Below are 22,127 nucleotides of genomic sequence, written 5' to 3'. Positions count from 1 at the left end.
TTTCTAAATTCCATATATAGGCATTAATATAAGTATTTGTCTTTCTCCTTCTGACTTACTTCTCTCTGTATAACAGGCTCCAGGTTCATCCACCTGATTAGCACTGATTCAAATGTGTTCCTTTTTATAGCTGAGTAATGGAGATCAGCCCTGGGGTTTCTTTGGAAAGAATGATGGTAAAGCTGAAACACCAGTACTTTGGCCACCTCATGCAAAGAGTTGACTCATTGGAAAAGACTCTGAGGCTGGGAGGGATTAGGGGCAGGAGGAGAAGGGGACGAGAGAGGATGAGATGGCTGGATGGCATCACTGACTCGATGGACGTGAGTCTGAGTGAACTCCAGGAGTTGGTGATGGACAGGGAGGCCTGGCGTGCTGCGATTCATGGGGTCGCAAAGAGTCGGACACGACTGAGCGACTAAACTGAACTTAACTGAATTTTCCATTGTGTATATATACCACAACTCCCTTTTCCATTCATCTGCCGATGGACATCTAGGCCCCTTCCCTGTCCTAGTTATTGTAAATAGCGCTGCTATGAACATTGGGGTACATGTGTCTGTTTCGCTTCTGGTTTCCTCAGTGTGGTATGCCCAGCAGTGGGATTGCTGGGTCATGTGGCTGTTCTGTTCGCAGTTTTTTAAGGAATCTCCACTCTGTTCTCCACAGTGGCTGTACCAGTTTGCATTCCCACCAATGGTGGAAGAAGGTTGCCTTTTCTCCACACCATCTCCAGCATTTATTGTTTGTCAACTTTTTGATGATGGCCATTCTGACATGTGTGAGAGGATACCTCATTGTGGTTTTGATTTGCAGTTTTCTAATAATGAGTGACGTTCAGCATCTCTTCATGTGTTTGGTAGCCATCGGTATGTCTTTGGAGAAATGTCTGTTTAGGTCTCTTGTCCACTTTTTTATGGGGTCGTTCCTTTTTCTGGTATTGAGCTGCTTTTATATTTTGGAGATTCATTCTTTGTCAGTTGTTTCATTTCCTATTATTTCCTCCCATTCTGAAGGCTGTCTTTTCACCTTCCGTATAGTTTCCTTCGTTATGCAAAAGCATTTAAGTTAAATTCGGTCCCTTTTGTTTATTTGTGTTTTTATTTCCATTACCCTGGGAGGTGGGTCATAGAGGATCTTGCTGTGATTTATGTCAGAGAGTGTTCTGCCTATGGTTTCCTCTTAAGAGTTTTATAGTTTGGGGTCTTACATTTAGGTCTTTAATCCATTTTGAGTTTATTTTTCTGTATGGTGTTAGAAAGTCTTCCAGTTTCTTTCTTTTACACGTAGTTGAGCATTTTCCCCAGCATCACGTGTTGAAGACACTTGGTTTACGCCATTGTATATTTGTGCCTCCTTTGTGAAAGATAACGTGTGCATAGGTGTGTGGGATTTCTCTCTGGGTTCTCTATTTTGTTCCATTGATCTATATTTCTGTCTTTGTGCCAGTACCATACTGCCTTGATGACTGTAGCTTTGTAGTATAGTCTGAAGGCAGGAAGGTTGATTCCTCCAGTGTCATTCTTCTTTCTCAATATTACTTTGGGTTTTTGGAGTCTTTAGTGTTTCCGTACAAACTGTGGAATAATTTCTTCTAGTTCTGTGAAAAATACCTCTGGTAGTTTGATCAGGATTGTGATGAATCTACAGATTGCTTTGGGTAGTAGAGTCATTTTCACTATACTGATCCTTCCAATCCAAGAACGTGGTACATTTCTCCATCTATTTGTGTCATCTTTGATTTCTTTCATCAGTTTTTTTTTTTTAATAGGTTTCTGTATACAGGTCTTTGTTTCTTTACATGAATTTATTCCTAAGTATTTTATTCTTTTCATTGCAATGGTGAATGGGATTGTTTCCTTAATTACTCTTTCTGATTTTTCCTTATTAGTTTATAGGAATGCAGGGGTTTCTGTGTATTAATTTTACATGGTAGTCGCATTCTTAACCACTGGACCACCAGGGAATTCCTGGCCTGCTTGTCTTTGGGTGTGGAGTGCTCTGAGCTGTGACACACGGAGAGATTCCAGTGATCACCACCATGACCAGGACACAGGCCACGTCCATCACCCTAAAAACGCCCAGGTGCTGACCTTTTCTGGTTTCCCCTCCCACACCCCAAGCCCTGGCACAAGGATCTGTCCTCCTTCGCAGCATTTTGTCATTTGCAGTTTTAAAATTCCTTTCGTATTCTGAATATAAGACCTTTCTCAGATCTGTGATTCACAAACATCTTTCCCCGAGTAACAAATAGCTTCCCTTTTCATTACAGGAGACATGAGTGATGAAATGTACTTTTCCTCCCCACACTCAGAGCCCAGTGTTGTGTAGCCAGCAAGTGCCTGTGAGATTCTTCAGAAGTGAAAATAAATTCTGCTGTCTGTCAGTCTGTGCTCGCAGATATCCCCCAGAGCTATATTTCTGCAGAAATCCACGAGTCTTCTGCAGACAGAGGCACTTGAGAACAGGTATATTTATTGGAGTCTGAACTTGTGATCTCATCAGAGAGCTTCAGAGCTCAATCCATCTTGCAAGACTTGTCTCCCAGCTCCAAGGGAGCTTTTCTTCCTGAAACTCAGAGGCATGAATTTAGTCAGTGTGGGCACGTTTAGCTGGGCTAACATGGCATTTCAAGGTTGTTCATCCTTTACGAGGTATCAGACCACATTCAATATATATTCTGTCACCTTATTTACTCCTCCTTCAAAGACCCATCATTTTGGAAGAGTTCAACCCTAATTGATGAGGTGAGAAAGCAGAGGACAGGGAAGTTAGGGGGATGGCCCAGAGTCACATAGGCCGCCAGAGGAAAAGTGACCCACAAACCTCGGCATCCTCCATTCAGAGCCCCCACTCTTTATTTCTTCAGTAAAGTTGCCATGCATGTGTGCAGGTTAAGTCACATCAGCCATGTCCAACTCTTTGCGACCGCATGGCTGTAGCCCGCCAGGCTCCTCTGTCCATGGGATTCTGCAGGCAAGAATACTGGAGTGGGTTGCCATGCCCTCCTCCAGGGGATCTTCCCAAGCCAGGAGTCCACCCCATGCCTCCTGCAGCTCCAGCATTGCAGGAGGATTCTTTACTGCTGAAACACGGGGGAGGCCCAAAATTGACATATGATATTATATTTGTTTCAAGTGCACAACAGAGTGATTCCATATTTTTAAACATTGTGAAATGAATTGCTATGATAAGCTTGGTTACCATGTGTCACCACAGAGATTTCTGACAAGGTTATTGACTATATTCCCTGTATGTACATTCCGTTCCCATGACTTATTTTACAACTGGAAGTTTGTGTCTCCTAATCCCTTCCCTGTTCTACACATCTCCCTACTCCCTCCTCCTCTGGTAACCACCAGTTTGTTCTCTGTGTCTCTGACTCTATTTCTGTCTTGTTTCCTGTGTTCTCTTATTTTGTTTCTGCGGTTCCACATGTAAATAAAATGGTGTGGTATTTGTCTTTCTCTGTGTGCCTAGTTTTACTTGGCATAACACCCTCTAGGTCCATCCATGTTGTCGACAACGACAAGATTTCATTCTTTTTTGTATTGCTGAGTAATATTCCACTCTGTGTGTGTGTGTGTGTGTGTGTGTGTGTGTGTGTGTGTGTGTGTACACCATTTCTTCCTTTTTGACTCATCTATCGATGGGCACTTAGGTTCCTTCCTTATCTTGGCTCCCCTTGGCTGTAAATGATGCTTCAGTGAACAGAGGAGCACATATATCTTTTGTGACTAGTGTTTCTTCTATTCTTGAGAAAAATACCGAGAAGTGGAACTGCTGGACCATATGGTAGTTCTTGTTTTCAGTTTTTGAGGAAAGCCTCATTGTCTCCATAGTGGCTGCACCGATATACATTTCCACCAACACCGCACGAGGGTTTCCTTTTCTCTACATTCCTCCCCAACATTTCTTACTTGTTGTCTTTTTGATAAGAGCTACTTGACAGGTATGAGGAAGTACTTCACTGTGGTCTTGATTTTCTAATCCCTGATGAGGAGACGTTGAGCATCTTTTCATATGTCTATTAGCCATCTGTATCTCGTCTTTGCAGAAATGTCTATTCAGTGCTTTGCCCCATTTTAAAATCGGGTTTTGGGTGTTTCTCCCAATACATTCTATGAGTCGTTTAGCTATTTTGGACATCTACCTCTTTTCGGATGTGTGTCAGTTGCTCATATCTTCTCCCACTCAGCAGGTTGCCTTTTTCTTTTGTTGATGGTTTCCCTTGATGTGTAAAAGCTTTTTCGTTTGATGAACTCCCATTTGTTTCTTTCTGATTTCGTTGCTCTTGCCTGAGGAGACATATCAAAAAAACTATTGCTAAGACCTATGTCAACGAGCATACTGCCTACATCTTCTTCTAGGAGCTTTATGGTTTAAGTTCTAGCAATTTCATCTTTAATCTTCTGTTGTTGTGGTTTATTTTTGAATGCTGTGTGAAAAAAGTGGGTCCAGGTTTCCATAACGATTGATTGAAGAGACAGCATTTTCCGTGATGGATGTTCTTGGCTCCTTTGTCATAGACTAATAAGCCAGGCCATATGAAGCGCAGGTTTATTTCTGACAGGGCATCCCCAACTGTACCCTCCATAAAGGCTGGGGTGACGTAGGAAGACCCGGTGACTTCAGTGTCCGTCCACAGCTGGTGGCACACCAAGTCTGGATAAGGTACGTCCCTGATGCCTAGCCACAGTGCACTGGGGCAGGGATGGTCATCCCCGCCTGGGGCAAGATCCCCAGGGTGGGATGCGATGGGCTCACTCCAGCAACCAACCCAGGTCGATCCTGCCATCCACAGTCCCTCATTTAGGCAATCATGAAGGTTTTCACTGTATATGTTACATCCCCTCCATGCCATGCCAGGCTGGCTGTTGAGATGGAGAAGTGAGGAGGAATTGCATGGCCAGTCCCTGTCCTCGAGGTTGAGTCATTAAGCAGAGAGGAGATCTGACACCCTTAGATGTGGTGGCGAGTGCCTCACTGATCCCCCGTGAGGCTGCGTTGCTAGGAGACGAGAAGAATGACAAGGAGCAGGGTAGATGAAATGGACATGGCGGGGGAGGGGACAGGGTACTCTGGGTCCTTGCTGTGCCAGTCCCAACTGCAGAATTACCCACAGCCTGCATGAGGGCGCCCAGAGGATGGATAGGCGGTTGCAAATGAGGATATCAGCTGTGCCACCCCCTCCCCACCTCAAAGTCTGTATCCCCAACCTGCCCATTGGGCGTTGGTGATCTGGGGGTCACTTCTGAGCAGCATACTCTCCCCAGTTACAGAGTAGGAGCCAGAATCCGGTGATGGGCAGAGATGTGCAGCACGTCAAATTCTAGGCCGGAGACCGAGCCTTAGGAACCAACAGGCCAGAGAATCCTGGATGGGAGTTGGCTTAAATGCAGTGGCCAAATAACAAATCTGAATGTACCTGTAGCAAGCAATGATACTGAACCATTCATTTAAAGACCTTCCCACAAAGGGAAGTCCTGGGCCTCCTGGTTTCATCAGTGAAATCTGTCAAATGTTTAAAGAAGAAATAGCACCCATCCTTCACAGATTCTTCCTGAATAGACAGGAGGGAGGAGGGAACGTTTCCTAATTCATCCTATAAGCCCAGTATTAACCCCAGTACCAAAGCCAGACTTACCATCTCCAGAAAGCTACAGACCCATATCTGTCATGAATAGCGATGCATACACCCTCAACCCCGTATGTGCAAACCAAATCGAGAAACATTTTGCAAAGGGCTGTGTGAGATCTTTCCCAGGATTGCAGTACTGGACCAACACTCACCTTCAGTTATGGCAAACAGCGTATTGATATAATGAAGGACGGAAACCACCTGTCATCTTGACAGACAAAGAAAAAGCAATTTGACACAGTTCAAGACCCGTTCATGACAAATAAGTAAATAACTAAATCAATAAACATGGTCAACCATCTCGGGATAGAAGGGATTGTCGTGGTAGTGCTGAAGAACATCCCCGAGAAACATCCAGCTCTCGTCACATCACATCTAGTAGAGTCTGAGTGCATGCTTGCCTCTTGAGATCCAGACCAGGATAGGAGGTCTGCTTCAACCACCTCTGTTCCACACCGACTGAAGGGTGTAGCCTGTGCACCGTGCAAGAGAAGAAAGGAAATCATGGGGAAATGAGAAATGAAACCCATGTCCACACAAACACTTGTCCTTAGATGTCTTTCACAGCAGTGCTGTTTGTAATCTCCAAATAGTGGAGCAGCCTAAAAGTCTGTCAGCTGGAGAGGGGTAAACAGAGTATTCTGTAGCCATTCAGTGGAATAGCATAGATGGATGAAAAGTGATTCAATTCTGCTTTCTGCTGCCACATGGGTGAGCCTCCAAAGCACTGTGCTAAGTGAAAAACCCAGACACAAAAGGCCACTTCCTGCAGGAGTCCGTTGATATGAAATGCCCGCAAAGGGCAAATCTACAGAGACAGAAATTAGATGAGAGGGTGCCTGGGCGTGCAGGTCCTCTTGGGGATCGACTGCTGATGGGTACACGGACCCTTTTCGTGGTGCTGGCAGGGTTCCACAACTGCACTGTGGCAGTGGTTGCACCAGTGTGTGAAGTTGCTAAAAGTCACTGCCCTGGAAGTGATGGGTGTGATTTGTGGTATGTGATCACACCTCAGTAAAGCAGTTTAGGAAGGTAATGCAGATGTGCAGGTGAGACATGTGGGGAAAGATGTGCCATTGCTTCTGTAACAGTGGGGAGCGCCCCCGCTCCTTCCACGTCCTGGGTCCGGCCTCCTCCACATGTGCTAGATGCTCCCTCCAGAGACAGTCGCCGTGCACGTCAGGACAGAAGCCCCCGTGAGCGCACACGTCTAGTGTGTCTCTGTGTTTACACACAGGCACCCGTTGGGTGACCACAAGTCAGTGGCTCTGGACAGGCTCCCAGAAGCCACCCTGCATCTGAAATTCTACTTCGTTGTTTTCCCATTCTTCTCAAATCACGTGGACCCAGCTTCCGTTTCCCAGATTCAGTAACGGATCTCAGCCCTTAGCTCCAACCTCTGTTCACAGGCACACCTTTAGCCTGGTGTGAGGCCCCCTGCTCTAGCTCAGCAACCCAGGAGGGATGCTCAGCAGAACAGTAACCAAGACAGTGGAACTCCATCCATCCTCCTTCAGCCATCAGGACTGAGGTGTGTTCCCTCCCCTCCATCTGCCTGAGTGTCTGGTAAGGAAGGGGACTTGAGGGCATAACACACCACTGAGTCATTGAAATTGTTCTAAATACGGCTGTGAATAAATATGGCAAAATGCTGCTCAGAAGGGAAGACACATAATTTAAAAAATGTTTTTTAACGTCTTTAGTAGCAAACATGGCTCTTCAGTTCAGGATTCTATTTAAAACCAGGACGGTTGAAGCATCATGCGATTTTTGCTTCTCAACCTAAACTGTGCATCAAATCCCCCCCTGGAGAGGCTTTAGGAGAGCCGATGCTGGCAGGACAGCCCCAGAGAGTCTGAAGTAGTAGGTCTGGAATGCAGCCCTGGCCTGAGCATTATCTGAAAAAGTTCTCTTCTGAAAGCCGAGCTTGCAGCTGTCGAAACAGAACCCATTCTTACAGGAGGAAATCGAAGATCAAAAATTTGCGACTCCTCTCTACAGCGAAAGCAGCTTTTCATCATGACCCGCTATGCTTGACAGCTATCTTAGGCTGAGGAAAGGGACGACTTGCCCAAATTAATACTAGTTTGAAAACTGACCTTGTGCTTGCTCTGCTGCATGTTCCTGAATCCAACGTTTTACAGTTAAAACCCTGCTGTTGTTAGTGAAACTCAGTATCTTTTAGTTCTTTTCAGCATCCCTTGTGCCTAGTTAGTTGAATATATTTCTAAAACACTGTGGAGATAACTTCATTCGACAGATCAGAATAGTGCGTCAAAGATTAAAGATGGCTGAGACTTGTAGCTGTGGATGCTGATGCAGCAGGATCGACTGTCAGCATATCTGCTGCCTGTGCTCAGTTGCCATTTTAAACTGTTTCCTGTGTTATCAAATTAACTCCCGCACTCAGATGAAGACCAAATCGGAAGAGGATGCTCATTGGGAAAAATACAGTTAAGCAATCCCTTGTTTGGTGCACACCCATGAAGACCCACCTCCCTAAACGTTCTTTAGGGATCTCTTCCAGATATTCTTTGGCACATTCCCCAGTGATGGGCTTGCACTGCTGTGTCCTGACTCCTCATCTTCTTAAAGACAGGGCTTTCAACCTCTCAGGTGCATTACAGTGCCCGGGTTCTCTCGGAGATCCAAAAGAGGGTGATGGCCCGTGCTCTGGACACCTTCAGAGCGTGTCTGCAGGAACAGGGCCTCTGAGAGGATCGGATCCCCACCTGTGGCAACAGGAAGATCTCAGGTGCAGCTCCAGGGGAGTCACTGCACAGTGAAGCTCACACCCAGCAGCATGCCCGGGATTGTGGTTTAAGGAACTGGGTGGATGGCGGTGCCCATCCATGAGACAGGAAACGTTGTCCTGGGGCTACTAGCAGGCCTGCAGGGCTTATGCGACATCGGAGTGCAGATGCCCCATGCGTCTCAGCCTCTGGCGAATCTGGGGCCCAGCTGAGATGTCCTAGGTAGATGTAGTGATAGGAAAAGGCAACAGCATACAAGGGGATACTGATGAAAACAAGTCAGATGGGTAAAAGCTCTGGGGGGTGACGTGGTCACCCAAGGATCATGTATGGAGTGGAAGAGCACAGGGCAGAGGTTGGAAACCAGAGGAAAACAAAGCCCAAGATTTAGGAGGGGATCAAAGTAAATGGACCGACAAGGAGACTTAGAAGTAATGGACTGAGAGGTAGGGGAAAAGCCAGGGTGGGCTGCTGTCACAGACTCTGACCAAGGAAAAGTGGTTTGAAAATGGAATGTGTCCGTGGCCAATACAGCTCTGGGTACTATGGTTTGGCCCATGGAGCTCTTGGGAGGCGTTAGCAAGGGGATGTTCTGTGGATGGGTACATGGCGGAGGAATCGAGAGGTAACCAGATAAGGATGGTCCTGGTGTCTATACTTTCAAGAAGCATGGCTTGAAAGGAACCAAAGATGCATGGTATTGGGAGCAGTGGGCTGTGTGCTCGCAGGGTGTGCTCTCCTCTCCTGGCTCCACCTGGTGATGCTGACCTGCACCACCCGCCGGGGGCGGGGGGCGTTAAACTGGTGTTTTTGTCTCCCTCCTCTTGCTGTGGGCCCAGTACTCCCTGGCTGACTGAGCCTCAGCCAACCTGCTGGCATCTGCAGACCCCTCTGAATCTGGGTCTGATCATCCAGCCCATCCCTTGGCACGACGTCCACTCCTCAGCCTCAGCCTCGAGGTCCCCTAGCCCATCGCCTGCTTAGGCTTTGTCTGGATTCAGTCCCTTTCCACATTTCTCCCTCGGGTGATGCAGAGCCCTCCCTTGGATCTCACCTGCACCGCAGCAGGAACCAAGATCAGCTCCAGAAAACGAAATTCCTAAACTGCAGCCACCCTTCTGCCCAAAGACTCCGTTGAGTCATTGTACAGTCTGCCCCCTGTGAGTCCCAAGTGTGAATGGGGTGGAATCCTCCTTTCCCTGGAGTTCCTCTTCATTTCTTGTCACACCGCCCTTGTCTGAGCTGTCTCACCTCTGCCTGCCACTGCCTCTGTGGGCCGTTCCCCCACAGTGACTGGGATGCTCTTTTCCTTGGCTTGTCTTTCATTTGACCCATGACTTCCCATACAACATCCAGGTCAAAGGGGGCATAGTGTAGAATGTGTACCTTGCCGAGTACATCTAGGAGACGCTGTTGTCACATAAGCCCCACGCCCCTGATCTATAGAAAAACAGAGGGATAAAGAACACAAGAGTCAAATATGCCAAAGGTGCCTGAGATGTTGCCTAAGATGAGCACTGAAGAGTGTCTGTGGGATCAGGAAGTATGGATATTAATGATGGTCATGACGAGACTAGTTCCAGTGGAGGTACTGGGAAAGAAGCTCCATGGAAGGGGGCTGAGGAGAGAATCTCTCAGCAGAATTTGAGCAGTTTTGCTTTGCAGGGCAACCGGTAATGTGCCAGTAGCTGCATACTAGGGTGGTGGAAGACGGTGGGTTTCCCCCTGTGCTGTGGAATGCTCCGATGTAGAGGGAGCAGGTGCTGGTTCAGGAGAGAGGAATGATAACTGCAGGGGCAAAGTCCCTGAGAAGGTGCAAGGCATGGGATCCCGGGCAGAGGTGAGGGGCTGGGTGCACTCAGGAGCAGGCGTGGAGAGGGGCAGCAGAGTGCCAGGGCAGAAACATGCAGATCGGGACTGGGAAACTTGAGAAATCCCACCGGATTGCTTCGGTATTCTCCACGAATTATTGGCGGGTGGGGCTGGTGGTCATTAGCATGGAGGAAGGTTAGGAGTGTGTAGTGCACGGGTGTAGCTAGGTGACCGTGAAACTGAACAGCGGTCTACTCCGGCCATGGATTTAAGATAAAACACTTCTGTAAAGTTGTAAAGTTTTCTCCTCGATGCTCAGGTGCTCAGACACAGGGAGGCAGTGGGCAGGCAGGAGGGTGCAAGGAGCACAAGAGGGGCGTTTGTCGGGGAGAGGTGTGTTTGCGGGGGACAGCTTCCAGCCCTGGCTCAGCCCATCCAGGAGGGGCCTGGCGCATGGTGTGAAAGGACGCGCGGTCGGTGAGCTGGGTCTCCAGGAGGTTGTGGCATCAGTGCACTGGCACTAGTGCGAGGGAGCTGGAGGACAGGACGTCATGTTGAGGGTGATGACAGGGAGGAATGCTGGAACCAGGACACCACGAGGGGCGCGGTCTTTCCTGATGCCCGGGGCGGGGACCGTGGGCAGAGGGATGCTCGGGTGGGGAGGAAGGGAGCATCGCTAAGGACGGAGAGTCTCCGGGGTGACCGGGTGAGCCTCGTGGGCACTGAGGACGGATCAGAAGAGTGAGGCCTGAGAGAACAGTGAGTGTACCACGGGAGGGACGCGGTCACAGGCCGGGGGTGGGAGGGAGGAGAATGGACAGGGGACTTGTAACGTTCCCGCACGTGGGGGGCTTCGGCAGTGGGCGACAGGACCCGGACGTCACCGGTCAGGTTCTTCAGTGGAGAGTTCAAAACCCGGTCCCAGAGAAATCTCCCAGCCGGCCAGGGCCAGGAGACGGGCACCGGCCTCACTGGGTTGCGGCGCGCAGGCCCAGAGCCAGCCAATCGGAGTGCAGCCCCGCCCGCCAAGCGCCGGATCTTCCCGGACACCCTGACTTCCTGCCCGTGTTGCTATGGTTCCGCGGACGGCTGGCTGTCCGGGGGTGGTTTGGCCGGACCCCTTCGAGAGAGTCCCTTCCTTTCTCTGGTCCTTACGGGCATCCCCCTTAACTTTCGCGTCCTCACTGTCCAGTCCTCTGCGCGAAAACCCAGCAGAAACGATGAATCTTCTTCCGGGCTTGCGGCGTTTTGGTTTCTGTGGCCAGCAGGTGGCAGTGTTGCTCCACAGTGTCGCCGGGCCGGTTTTCCCTCCGCCCTTCGCGCTTTAATAAAATGACAGGAAGCCTTTTGCCACAAGCGGCAGCTGGTTTCCTTTGGTTTGGTTTTCCTTCGCTTGTGCCGGTTGGCTGATTCAAAGTGCATCTGACCATTCAGAGAGCCCGTTGTGAGAACTTTCGCCGGACCCATTGACACTTAAAATTACAATAAAACAATATAAGCGGACATAGTGAATGAGAGTGGACGGAGTGGTTACCCTTGTCTTGCTTCGGATCCTTGAGGAATTCCTGTATGTTTAAAGAGAACTTTTTTATGACAGTGAGTTTTGACTTGAAAATCATTACGTGAAGTGCAAATGAAAGTGGCTCAGACGTGTCTGTTTCTTTAAGACCCCTTGGACTCTAGCCAGCCAGGCTCCCCTGCCCTTGGGATTCTCCAGGCAAGAATAATGGAGTGGGTCGCCATTTCCTTCTCCAGAGGATCTTGCCAACCCAGCGATTGAATCTGGCTGTCCTGCACTGCAGGCTGACTCCTTACCATCTGAGCCACCTACAATAATAACATGACAGGGACAAGTGCCAAGCCAAGATCCTGCTGGGTAATTGATGCTGCTATTACTGCCCTCATTTTATGCCTTTGGGACCTGTGGCTCACAGAAGAATCAGCTCTCCAGGTTCTCAGGGTTCCTCAGAGAGTGTCCCTATGTTCAGGTCTCAAGTCTGTCAGATTGAAGTTTGCACACTGGTTTGTAGGCTACATTCCCCTCCCCAGTGGAAGAGTGACATAAAATGCTCACTGGGATTGAGGGTAAGACAGCCTGCAATGCTGCGAAAGACTGAGGGCAGGAGAAGGGGATGACAGTGACGAGATGGTTGGATGGCATCACTGACGCAATGGACATGAGTCTGAGCAAGCTCCGGGAGATGGTGAAGGACAGGGAAGCCTCCTGACGTGCTGCTTGCAGTCCATGGGTCGCAAAGAGTCGGACACGACCGATGGTCTGAAAACCAACAATAGCATATTTGTTACAATGAGATACTAAATGAAAGGGGGCGTGAGGGAAAGTACATAGAAAACGACTCATCCACTCTATCAGGATTATGACATAACACATTTATAGTGCAAAGCACCTGGAAGTAATCAGCTGTTATGGAGCATGAGTTGCTCAGCTCACTGCAATGTGGGTCAAGAAGGGACTTTAATCCAGAGTCCACTGCCAGAGTCCACTGACAGAGAAAAGTGACCCAAAATAACCATCTTGTTGGGGCCAGGTTGGACAGGACCCCGACATCAGGGATCAGTTCCCTCAGTGGAGAGTTCCAAACAGTTTCGGGGAGAAATCTTCCAGCAGACGCAGGCTGGGATACTGGCACTGACCTCACTGCTCCCCGGGGAAGGCCCAGAACAAGCCCTCAGCAACTCCGGATCTTCCTGGAAGTCCTGACTTCTTGCCCGCCTCGCTGTGGTTCTGTGGGCGAGTCCAGCGGAACTCGGGCGGTCCAGGGATGGTTAACCGGGGCCCCTGCGCGAGGTTCCCTTTCTGTCTCTGGTCCTCAGGGGCACCCCCATAAGTCCTCTGCTGGAAAACCGAGCCGGAATGATTTTCCTCCGGGCTTGCTGGCATTTTGGTTTCTGTGGTCTGCAGGGGGCAGTGTTGCTCCGCCCAGTCGCTTGCCCGTTTCTTCCCCGCCCGGCCAGGTTGAAAAAACCTTGAATTAAGCAAACTGAAAAATTACCAACAAAGAGAAGCTATTAAGCACTTTAAGGTAAAAGTAGCAATCTTGGGATTGCTGTTTAATGTGGTAGTTTTATTTCCAGTTTCTTTAGGAATCTCCATACCGTTCTCCATAGTGGATGTATGGATTTACTTACCCACCAACAGTGCTAGAGGATTCCCTTTTCACCACATCCTGTGAGGCATTTAGGGTTTGTAGATTTGTTGATGGTGGCCATTCTGAAGAGATGATACCTCCTTGTACTTTTGAATTGCATTTCACTAATAAAGAGCAGTGTTGCACTTCTTTTCATGTGTTTGTTGACCATCCATATGTCTTCTTTGGAAAAATGTCTGTTTTAGATCTGCCCATTTCTTGATTGGGTGGTTTATATTTCTGATATTGAGCTGAATGAAATGATTGTATATTTTTGAGATTAATTCTTTTTCAGTTGCTTCATTTGCAATTGTTTTCTGCCATTCTGAGGGTTGTCTTTCACCTTGTTTATAGTTTCCTTTGCTGTGTAAAAGAGTCGGACTGGAGTAAGCAACTGAACTGAACTGAACCTGCTGTGAAAATACTGTAAGTATAATTAGGTCCTATTTCTTTATTTTTTATTTTTTAGTTTGAGCATTCTATGGCATTGCCTTTCTTTGGGATTGGAATGAAAACTGACCTTTTCCAGTCCTGTGGCCACTACTGAGTTTTCCAAATTTGCTGGCATATTGAGTGTAGCAAGTTCACAGCATGATCTTTCAGGATTTGAAATAGCTGAACTGGAATTCAATCACCTCCACTAGCTTTGTAGGTAGTGATGCTTTCTAAGGCCCACTTGACTTCACATTCCAGGATGTCTGGCTCTAGATGAGTGATCACACCATCGTGATTATCCGGGTCGTGAAGATCTTTTTGTACAGTTCTTCTGTGTATTCTTGCCACCTCTTCTTAATATCTTCTGCTTCTGTTAGGTCCATACCATTTCTGTCCTTTATCGAGCCCACCTTTGCATGAAATGTTCCCTTGGTATCTCTAATTTTCTTGAAGAGATCTCTAGTCTTTCCCATTGTGTTGTTTTCCTGGATTTCTTTGCATTGATCGTTGAAGAAGGCTTTCTTTTTTTTTTTTTTTTTTTGATAAAGAAGGCTTTCTTATCTCTTCTTGCTACTCTGCATTGGGATGCTTATATCTTTCCTTTTCTCCTTTGCTTTTCGCTTCTCTTCTTTTCACAGCTTTTTGTAAGGCCTCCCCAGACATCCATTTTGCTTTTTTGCATTTCTTTTTCTTGGGGATGGTCTTGATCCCTGTCTCCTGTACAATGTCAGGAACCTCATTCCATAGTTCATCAGGCACTCTGTCTATCAGATCTAGTCCATTAAATCTATTTTTCACTTCCATTGTATAATCATAAGGGATTTGATTTTGGTCATACCTGAATGGTCTAGCGGTTTTCTCTACTTTCTACAATTTAAGTCTGAATTTGGTAATAAGGAGTTCATGATCTGAGCCAGTCAGCTCCTGGTCTTGTTTTGTTGACTATATAGCGATTCTCCATCTTTGGCTGCAAAGAATATAATCAATCTGATTTCGGTGTTGACCATCTGGTGGTGTCCATGTGTAGAGTCTTCTTTTGTGATGTTGGAAGAGGGAGTTTGCTATGACCAGTGCATTTTCTTGGCAAAACTCTATTAGTCTTTGCCCTGCTCCATTCCACATTTCAAGGCCAATTTGCCTGTTACTCCAGGGGTTTCTTGACTTCCTACTTTTAGGTGTAAGTTCTAAAAGGTCTTATAGGTCTTCATAGAACCGTTCAACTTCAGCTTCTTCAGCGTCTACTGCACAATTGTACTCATCTCACATGCTAGTACAGTAATGCTCAAAATTCTCCAAGCCAGGCTTCAGCAATACGTGAACCGTGAACTTCCTGATGTTCAATCTGGTTTTATAAAAGGCAGAGGAAACAGAGATCAAATTACTAACATCCGCTGGATCATGGAAAAAGCAAGAGAGTTCCAGAAAACATCTATTTCTGCTTTATTGACTATGCCAAAGCCTTTGACTGTGTGGACCACAACAAACTCTGGAAAATTCTGAAAGAGATGGGAATACAGACCACCTGACCTGCCTCTTGAGAAATCTGTATGCAGGTCAGGAAGCAAATAGGAAAATGAGTACGTCAAGGCACCCTGCTTATTTAACTTATATGCAGAGTACATCATGAGAAACGCTGGGTGGAAGAAACACAAGCTGGAATCAAGATTGCCGGGAGAAATATCAATAACCTCAGATATGCAGATGACACCACCCTTATGGCAGAAAGTGAAGAGGAACTAAAAGCCTCTTGATGAAAGTGAAAGAGGAGAGTGACAAAGTTGGCTTAAAGCTCAACATTCAGAAATGATGGCATCCGGTCCCATCACTTCATGGGAAATAGATGAGGAAACAGTGGAAACAGTGTCAGACTTTATTTCGGAGGGCTCCAAAATCACTGCAGATGGTGACTGTAGCTATGAAATTAAAAGATGCTTACTCCTTGGAAGAAAAGTTATGACTAACCTAGATAGCACATTCAAAAGCAGAGACATTACTTTGCCGACTAAGTCTAGTCAAGGCTATGGTTTTTCCAGAAGTCATGTATGGATGTGAGAGTTGGACTGTGAAGAAGGCAGAGCACCGAAGAATTGATGCTTTTGAACTGTGGTGTTGGAGAAGACTCTTGAGAATCCCTTGGACTGCAAGGAAATCCAACCAGTTCATTCTGAAGATCAGCCCTGGGATTTCTTTGGAAGGAATGATGCTAAAGCTGAAACTCCAGTACTCTGGCCTCCTCATGCGAAGAGTTGACTCACTGGAAGACTCTGATGCTGGGAGGGATTGGGGGCAGGAGGAGAAGGGGACAAGAGAGGATGAGATGGCTGGAAGGCATCACTAACTCGATGAACTTGAATCTGAGTGTACTCCAGGAGTTGGTGATGGACAGGGAGGCCTGGCGTGATGCGATTCAGGGGGTCGCAAAGAGTCAGACACGACTGAGCAACTGAATTGAATGGAAAGAGAATATTGCTAAATTTTTTGTTAGAGTGTTCTCCCTATGTTTTCCTCTAAGAGTTTTATAGCATCTGGCCTCATATTTGGTCTTTAATTGATTTTGAATTTTGAGGGTCCCCCCCCACCCTGTGGTGTTAGGAAGTATTCTAATTTTATTCTTTTACATGTTCCTGTCTAATTTTCACAGCACCACTTATTGAAGATGCTGTCTTTTCTCCATTGTACATTCTTACTTCCTTGAGTATAGATGAGGTGCCCCATAGGTGCATGGGTCTATCTCTGGGCTTCCTATTGTGTTCCATTGGTCTTTCATTTTGTTCTTGCCTAGAGATGTTACATTAGTCTTTGTTGTAAAGCTGGTGTGGTAGTGTTGAATTCCCTGAGCCTTTGATTGTGTTTTGATTTCTCTGTTGAATCTGAAGTAGAGCCTTGCTTGGTAGAGTATTTTTGGTTGTAGGTTTTTCCCTTTCACCACTTTAAGTATATCATGCCACTCTCTTCTGGCCTGCAGAGTTTCTGCGGAGAAATCAGCTGATAATATTATGAGGATTCCACTTATGTTATTTGCTACTTTTCCCTTGACCTGCTTAATATTTTCTCTTTGTTGTTAAATTTTCAGTTTGCTTAATGTGTGTCTCAGCATTTTTCTCAGCACTTGGAACCAGCCAACTGGGCAAGCCTAGAAAAAAAATCCGTCACTGCTGACCGCAAAAGGCTTCCAGAACTTTTTTCAACGCGGAAGGGCGGGGGGAAACGGGCAAGCCGCTCCACGGGGCAGCACTGCCCCCTGCAGACCACAGAAACCAAAATGCCACCAAGCCTGGATGAAAACCGACCCTTCTTGCTTGGTTATGGAGCAGAGGATTTATGGGGGATGCCCCTGAGAACCAGAAAACGGGAACCTCTCCAAGAGGCCGGGGCTACCACCCCTGGACCCCGCGAGTTCCGCTCGACTCGCCCACAGAACCACAGCGAGGCCGGCAAGAAGTCAGGACATCCAGGAAGATCCGGAGTTGCTGAGGGCTGGTTCTGGGCCTGCCCAGGGGAGCAGTGAGGTCAGTGCCAGTCTCCCAGCCTGCCTCTGCTGGAAGATTTCTCCCCGAAGCTGTTTGGAACTTTCCACTGAGGGAACTGATCCCTGATGTCCGGGTTCTGTCCAACCTGGCCCCAACAAGACGGTTATTTTGGGTCACTATGGTGCCTTCTTCTCTGTCAGTGGACTCCGGATTACAGTCCCTTCCTGACCCACCTCTGGGCTTCCCAGGTAGCTCAGAGGTTAAAGCATCTGCCTGCAATGCGGGACCCCAGGTTCGATCCCTGGGTTGGGAAGATTCCCCTGGAGAAGGAAATGTCAACCCACTCCAGTATTCTTGCCTGGAGAATCCCATGGACGGAGGAGCCTGGTGGGCTACAGTCCACGGGGTCGCAAAGAGTGGAAATGACTGAGCGACTTCACTTTCACTGACCCACCTAGCAGTGAGCTGAGCAACTCATGCTCCATAACAGCTGATTACTTCCAGGTGCTTTGCACTATAAATGTGTATGTCATAATCTTTATAGAGTAGATGAGTCGTTTTCTATGTACTTTCCCTCACGACCCCTCTCATTTAGTATCTCATTGTAATAAATATGTTATTGTTTTTCAGTCCATCGGTCGTGTCCGACTCTTGCGACCCCATGGACTGCATGCAGCAGGTCAGGAGGCTTCCCTGTCCTTCACCATCTCCCGGAGCTTGCTCAGACTCATGTCCACTGAATCAGTGATGCCAGCCAACCATCTCGTCCTCTGTCATCCCCTTCTCCTCCTGCCCTCAGTCTTTCGCAGCATTGCAGGCTGTCTTACCCTCAATCCCAGTGAGCATTTTATGTCACTCTTCCACTGGGGAGGGGAATGTAGCCTACAAACCAGTGTGCAAACTTCAATCTGACAGACTTGAGACCTGAACATAGGGACACTCTCTGAGGAACCCTGAGAACCTGGAGAGCTGATTCTTCTGTGAGCCACAGGTCCCAAAGGCATAAAATGAGGGCAGTAATAGCAGCATCAATTACCCCGCAGGATCTTGGCTTGGCACTTTCCCTGTCATGTTATTATTGTAGGTGGCTCAGATGGTAAGGAGTCAGCCTGCAGTGCAGGACAGCCAGATTCAATCGCTGGGTTGGCAAGATCCTCTGGAGAAGGAAATGGCGACCCACTCCATTATTCTTGCCTGGAGAATCCCAAGGGCAGGGGAGCCTGGCTGGCTAGAGTCCAAGGGGTCTTAAAGAAACAGACACGTCTGAGCCACTTTCATTTGCACTTCACGTAATGATTTTCAAGTCAAAACTCACTGTCATAAAAAAGTTCTCTTTAAACGTACAGGAATTCCTCAAGGATCCGAAGCAAGACAAGGGTAACCACTCCGTCCACTCTCATTCACTATGTCCGCTTATATTGTTTTATTGTAATTTTAAGTGTCAATGGGTCCGGCGAAAGTTCTCACAACGGGCTCTCTGAATGGTCAGATGCACTTTGAATCAGCCAACCGGCACAAGCGAAGGAAAACCAAACCAAAGGAAACCAGCTGCCGCTTGTGGCAAAAGGCTTCCTGTCATTTTATTAAAGCGCGAAGGGCGGAGGAAAAACCGGCCCGGCGACACTGTGGAGCAACACTGCCACCTGCAGGCCACAGAAACCAAAACGCCGCAAGCCCGGAAGAAGATTCATCGTTTCTGCTGGGTTTTCGCGCAGAGGACTGGACAGCCTGGATGCTAAAGTTAAGGGGGATGCCCGTAAGGACCAGAGAAAGGGAGGGACTCTCTCGAAGGGGTCCGGCCAAACCACCCCCGGACAACCAGCCGTCCGCGGAACCATAGCAACACGGGCAGGAAGTCAGGGTGTCCGGGAAGATCCAGCGCTTGGCGGGCGGGGCTGCACTCCGATTGGCTGGCTCTGGGCCTGCGCGCAGCAACCCAGTGAGGCCGGTGCCCGTCTCCTGGCCCTGGCCGGCTGGGAGATTTCTCTGGGACCGGGTTTCGAACTCTCCACTGAAGAACCTGACCGGTGACGTCCGGGTCCTGTCGCCCACTGCCGAAGCCCCCCACGTGCGGGAACGTTACAAGTCCCCTGTCCATTCTCCTCCCTCCCACCCCCGGCCTGTGACCGCGTCCCTCCCGTGGTACACTCACTGTTCTCTCAGGCCTCACTCTTCTGATCCGTCCTCAGTGCCCACGAGGCTCACCCGGTCACCCCGGAGACTCTCCGTCCTTAGCGATGCTCCCTTCCTCCCCACCCGAGCATCCCTCTGCCCACGGTCCCGCCCCGGGCATCAGGAAAGACCGCGCCCCTCGTGGTGTCCTGGTTCCAGCATTCCTCCCTGTCATCACCCTCAACGTGACGTCATATCCTCCAGCTCCCTCGCACTAGGGCCACAGCCTCCTGGAGACCCAGCTCACCGACCGCGCGTCCTTTCACACCATGCGCCAGGCCCCTCCTGGATGGGCTGAGCCAGGGCTGGAAGCTGTCCCCCGCAAACACACCTCTCCCCGACAAACGCCCCTCTTGTGCTCCTTGCACCCTCCTGCCTGCCCACTGCCTCCCTGTGTCTGAGCACCTGAGCATCGAGGAGAAAACTTTACAACTTTACAGAAGTGTTTTATCTTAAATCCATGGCCGGAGTAGACCGCTGTTCAGTTTCACGGTCACCTAGCTACACCCGTGCACTACACACTCCTAACATTCCTCCATGCTAATGACCACCAGCCCCACCCGCCAATAATTCGTGGAGAATACCGAAGCAATCCGGTGGGATTTCTCAAGTTTCCCAGTCCCGATCTGCATGTTTCTGCCCTGGCACTCTGCTGCCCCTCTCCACGCCTGCTCCTGAGTGCACCCAGCCCCTCACCTCTGCCCGGGATCCCATGCCTTGCACCTTCTCAGGGACTTTGCCCCTGCAGTTATCATTCCTCTCTCCTGAACCAGCACCTGCTCCCTCTACATCGGAGCATTCCACAGCACAGGGGGAAACCCACCGTCTTCCACCACCCTAGTATGCAGCTACTGGCACATTACCGGTTGCCCTGCAAAGCAAAACTGCTCAAATTCTGCTGAGAGATTCTCTCCTCAGCCCCCTTCCATGGAGCTTCTTTCCCAGTACCTCCACTGGAACTAGTCTCGTCATGACCATCATTAATATCCATACTTCCTGATCCCACAGACACTCTTCAGTGCTCATCTTAGGCAACATCTCAGGCACCTTTGGCATATTTGACTCTTGTGTTCTTTATCCCTCTGTTTTTCTATAGTTCAGGGGCGTGGGGCTTATGTGACAACAGCGTCTCCTAGATGTACTCGGCAAGGTACACATTCTACACTATGCCCCCTTTGACCTGGATGTTGTATGGGAAGTCATGGGTCAAATGAAAGACAAGCCAAGGAAAAGAGCATCCCAGTCACTGTGGGGGAACGGCCCACAGAGGCAGTGGCAGGCAGAGGTGAGACAGCTCAGACAAGGGCGGTGTGACAAGAAATGAAGAGGAACTCCAGGGAAAGGAGGATTCCACCCCATTCACACTTGGGACTCACAGGGGCAGACTGTACAATGACTCAACGGAGTCTTTGGGCAGAAGGGTGGCTGCAGTTTAGGAATTTCGTTTTCTGGAGCTGATCTTGGTTCCTGCTGCGGTGCAGGTGAGATCCAAGGGAGGGCTCTGCATCACCCGAGGGAGAAATGTGGAAAGGGACTGAATCCAGACAAAGCCTAAGCAGGCGATGGGCTAGGGGACCTCGAGGCTGAGGCTGAGGAGTGGACGTCGTGCCAAGGGATGGGCTGGATGATCAGACCCAGATTCAGAGGGGTCTGCAGATGCCAGCAGGTTGGCTGAGGCTCAGTCAGCCAGGGAGTACTGGGCCCACAGCAAGAGGAGGGAGACAAAACACTAGTTTAACGCCCCCGCCCCCGGCGGGTGGTGCAGGTCAGCATCACCAGGTGGAGCCAGGAGAGGAGAGCACACCCTGCGAGCACACAGCCCACTGCTCCCAATACCATGCATCTTTGGTTCCTTTCAAGCCATGCTTCTTGAAAGTATAGACACCAGGACCATCCTTATCTGGTTACCTCTCGATTCCTCCGCCATGTACCCATCCACAGAACATCCCCTTGCTAACGCCTCCCAAGAGCTCCATGGGCCAAACCATAGTACCCAGAGCTGTATTGGCCACGGACACATTCCATTTTCAAACCACTTTTCCTTGGTCAGAGTCTGTGACAGCAGCCCACCCTGGCTTTCCCCCTACCTCTCAGTCCATTACTTCTAAGTCTCCTTGTCGGTCCATTTACTTTGATCCCCTCCTAAAGCTTGGGCTTTGTTTTCCTCTGGTTTCCAACCTCTGCCCTGTGCTCTTCCACTCCATACATGATCCTTGGGTGACCACGTCACCCCCCAGAGCTTTTACCCATCTGACTTGTTTTCATCAGTATCCCCTTGTATGCTGTTGCCTTTTCCTATCACTACATCTACCTAGGACATCTCAGCTGGGCCCCAGATTCGCCAGAGGCTGAGACGCATGGGGCATCTGCACTCCGATGTCGCATAAGCCCTGCAGGCCTGCTAGTAGCCCCAGGACAACGTTTCCTGTCTCATGGATGGGCACCGCCATCCACCCAGTTCCTTAAACCACAATCCCGGGCATGCTGCTGGGTGTGAGCTTCACTGTGCAGTGACTCCCCTGGAGCTGCACCTGAGATCTTCCTGTTGCCACAGGTGGGGATCCGATCCTCTCAGAGGCCCTGTTCCTGCAGACACGCTCTGAAGGTGTCCAGAGCACGGGCCATCACCCTCTTTTGGATCTCCGAGAGAACCCGGGCACTGTAATGCACCTGAGAGGTTGAAAGCCCTGTCTTT

At 48.9% G+C, this 22,127-nt stretch overlaps 2 long non-coding RNA genes across 2 annotated transcripts; one reads left to right on the top strand and one right to left on the bottom strand.

Annotated features, from left to right (window-relative positions):
- Nucleotides 1-2,688: 2,688 nt before the first annotated feature.
- LOC114111342 (uncharacterized) lies at nucleotides 2,689-19,602 on the bottom strand. The gene is made up of 3 exons (XR_009598819.1): nucleotides 19,413-19,602; nucleotides 3,967-15,132; nucleotides 2,689-3,008 (listed from the first exon to the last, which is right to left on the bottom strand). It is a non-coding gene; the product is annotated as an uncharacterized LOC114111342 (long non-coding RNA).
- LOC121818363 (uncharacterized) lies at nucleotides 10,775-17,894 on the top strand. Its single transcript, XR_006058408.2, has 3 exons — nucleotides 10,775-10,965; nucleotides 13,710-13,781; nucleotides 16,864-17,894. It is a non-coding gene; the product is annotated as an uncharacterized LOC121818363 (long non-coding RNA).
- Nucleotides 19,603-22,127: the final 2,525 nt, after the last annotated feature.

The sequence above is a fragment of the Ovis aries genome, chromosome X (genome assembly GCF_016772045.2).
Source record: "Ovis aries strain OAR_USU_Benz2616 breed Rambouillet chromosome X, ARS-UI_Ramb_v3.0, whole genome shotgun sequence".
NCBI lineage: Eukaryota > Metazoa > Chordata > Mammalia > Artiodactyla > Bovidae > Ovis > Ovis aries.
The sequence above is the reverse complement of the archived record's forward strand: the minus strand, read 5'-3'. Positions and strand labels throughout refer to the sequence as shown.